General features: G+C 35.8%; 1 non-coding gene across 1 annotated transcript; it reads right to left on the bottom strand.

Moving 5' to 3' along the window:
* Positions 1-1,621: 1,621 nt before the first annotated feature.
* Positions 1,622-1,694, bottom strand: TRNAD-AUC (transfer RNA aspartic acid (anticodon AUC)). Its single transcript has one exon. It is a non-coding gene; the product is annotated as a tRNA-Asp (tRNA).
* Between the last annotated feature and the right edge of the window lie 1,975 nt (positions 1,695-3,669).

Genomic DNA, 3,669 nt, shown 5'->3' with positions numbered 1-3,669 from the left:
ATATATATATATATTATTTATTATATATAATTATTATTATTTATTATGGAGAACTTATGGATAACATTAAATTTTAACCTTTAGTGATCAACTTTGAGAAAAATAATGTTATCACCTTCTCTAAGATATACCCAAATACACCTATAACTGGCTCTTTATTTCATATGGCAAAACATATTTACCATTGATACTGGACAGGAGTTGTGCTGTCAAACCATTGCTGAATTTAACACAAAAATTAAATGCATTACAGTTTTACCATTCCTTCCATTCATCAATTTTATCAATGGCTTTATCCACCTGACTGATGATGATGATTTGCTCTAAGAGTTGGTTTCTTATTTTGAAACACACTTCCTTGGAGGAGAAAGAAGCCAAGGGCTCTGTCCAGAGACCCGACCCCATGTTTCCCACACTATTTTGGAACATCTATCAATGGACATATGACAGTATGCCAAGAACACACAACAGTGTAGAAAACTTTCACTACACAATACAAAACATTCTAATATTTGAAAACTGATACTTGTCTTAATGAAGAAGGGGATTTTAACACTGAAAAAAATAAAAGTGAAACACCAAAAGAGGAAAGGAAACAAAAAAAAAAAAAAAAAAAAAAAAAAAGGCATAATATTATGAAGAAAAGTCTTTAAAGTGCTTGATACAATCCACAGAATAAAATCAGTTATGGTCACTAATGTAATGATTCTGAAAGAGAAGACCCTTTGGGATTCCTGAGTATGGAAGACGTTTTGTTCCCCATTTCCTGTATACAAACTCCAGCCTCCATGATCTTCCCTGCATTCCAAAGGGCAGATTGCTAATCAAGTGAGGAGCAGTCATAAAACCATCTGAGGTAAGATTAAAGGGACCAGAGATACTCATCCAGAGCCTGCACATGCCCTAATCTTGTCAGCAACCCCACCCACCTTGATCCATTGCTATAAAACTCCTTATCAAACCCTCCCAGGTTGGGGCACATCATTTTCTGAGGCAGATGCCCACTGTGTTTTCCTTTTCCTAGCAAAGCAATAAAGCTCTTCTTTTCTATGTCACCCAAAACTGAGATTTGATTTGGCACCAGTATACAGAGGCCAAGCTTTCAGGATCAATTCTACATACATTTTAAATGTGTTCAAACAGCTTTAGCACTTTCATTTTACACAATATAACCTTTAAATTTTTTCATTAATTATTTCTATATTTCCTCTTTAATGTACCTCTTTTATTTTCATTATTTTATTTTTTAGGGCAAAATTGTCTTACAGCCAATTGGTGGGGCAGAACTGCTTGCAGAGAAACAACTTATGGCAAAGAATCTTAGAACTGAAATCACAATAACTTAACAAAATGACAGGCTCAATATTTCCTACTTAAAATCCAAGGTTATTGTGTGTGTTGACATGTAGCCAGTAGATGTGGAAAATAGAGAGGTGTCACTACGCAGGGATTTTTTATGTACCCAGCCTGCACTGATATATATAGTGAAAGTGAAGTGAAGTCACTCAGTCATGTCTGACTCTGTGCGACCCCATGGACTGTAGCCTACCAGGCTTCTTCGTCCATGTAATTTTCCAGGCAAGAATACTGGAGTGGGTTGCCATTGCCTTCTCCAGAGGATCTTCCTGACCCAGGGATTGAACCCGGGTCTCCTGCATGATAGGCAGATGCTTTACCATCTGAGCCACCAGGGAAGTCATTGATGTATATAACATGTGCCCATATCCATTCACCATTGTAAATCCATAATATATTACCTGGCCATATTTACCTATAAGCAAGGCTGGGAGATATCAACCAACTATGGACTATAGCCCACCAGGCTCCTCTGTTCATGAGATTCTCCAGGCAAGAATATCAAAGTGGGTTGCCATTCCCTTTTCCAGGGCATCTTCCTATCCCAGGGATCAAATCTAGGTCTCCTACATTTCAAGCAGTGTTTTTTTTTTTTTTTTTACCAGCTGAGCCACTAGGGAAGCCCATAACTAACTAAACCTGGGAGATATCAACCAGCTATATATTCATAAGGAAAGGGAGATAGTGTAGAGTGTGCTAGTTTTGGCAAGAAGGGCTTTGGGAGGTACTTATATTCAGAATCAATCCAGAAATACTAACTTCATTCTAAATGGTCCTAATATTTTGGAATATACTCACAAAGAGAAGAATGTGTAGATTGTAGGTAGAAAGATTAAGGTCAGATAAAAAGTGATTCAGAACAAGTCTCATAATTGGATTTAAGGGAAAAAATCAAGAAACAAAGGCTGAAATCTACTCCTGTAGACTGAGAAAATAATGCAGAAGTGTGAATAAGAATTTGGCTTCATGGAAAGCAATTCTCAGTTCTTATCTCAATTAGGCTTCAGTGAATAACAAAAATGTCATATTCTACTAACTATTGGGTGCTTTAAACAGAGAACACTCAGTGATCTGAAAGGAATGACTCTGAATCTGTGTCTTATTGTCTGCAGCTGAGCAAGGTTAGATGATATTCTATGACAAAACAGGTACCAGTATTCTGCTGACGTAAAGGTGCACCAACTTATTAAGTTAGGATAGCACATCAGCAATGCAATTCACATTTTATTCATTGGTATTTCAATAGCTAAACTGAATTATATTTTGTTATAAATATCCTGTATGTGTCTTATGAGAACAGATTATATTTTAAATTTGACATAAATATATCACATTTTAGTATACTTGAACAACTTCATTTGTAAATCCATAAAAATTATTTTAATTAAAACCTTGGTTGGAAAAGTACATAAGTAATTAGTGACTATTTTTAGGTTAAGTCATTTTCACATATTAAATGAGAAGAATAAAGATCAATCATTTGTTCATGATTTGCTATTAAGATAACAATTAAAAGTCTAAGGAACTAACAATGCTATAAGAATATAGATTGTTATTCTTTTTTTAAGGAAATAGATACTAGTTTAAATGGTTCTGTAGATCACCCTTAAAATTCTTATTATCTAAAAGAACAGCATCTTTTTGTTGTTGTTTAGTCACTAAGTCATGCCCAATTCTTTTACAACCCGTGTACTGTAGCCTGACAGGTTCCTCTGTCTGTGGGATTTCCCAGGCAAGAATACTGGAGTGGGTTGCCATATCTTCCCCCAATATGTTTTTAGTCATATCTATTTAAAGGTAACTTAAATATGTGGAAAACAATTGGTCCATTTGCTTCATAGAAGCCTAGTAATACAGCTCTTCCACTTGACATGAGGTCAGACATACTGTCTTGATCAAACACATATTATCAGGACAAATTTCAAGTGAATTAAAAATCACCAAATTTTTCTGTTTCATGCAATTTAATACACATCATATTGATACTGAACACTCAGCCTCTGTCCACTGGTGTTGAAGGGAATCTCAAGAGACAGAATTTGGGGTAAAGTAGAAAAGAATAGCTTTATTACTTTGCCAGTCAAAGTGGGACACAGCAAACTTGTGCCTCTCAAAACTGTGTGCTCCAACCCAGGAAGACTTGGTGAGGAGTTTTATAAGAATGGTTCTGGATGGAGTTGCTGATAAGAATCTTGGTGTGTGCAGGGCTTGCACTCCATTTAACCTCAAGTGTTCTCCTGATGAGCTTTTCTGGTTCCTTTAAACTAGCCTTAGGTGGTCTCTTGATGAGTGTATCAAGGTTATCAATGAAGA

This window comes from Bos mutus, chromosome 16 (genome assembly GCF_027580195.1).
Source record: "Bos mutus isolate GX-2022 chromosome 16, NWIPB_WYAK_1.1, whole genome shotgun sequence".
Lineage (NCBI taxonomy): Eukaryota > Metazoa > Chordata > Mammalia > Artiodactyla > Bovidae > Bos > Bos mutus.
This window is presented reverse-complemented; position numbering and strand designations above follow the sequence as displayed.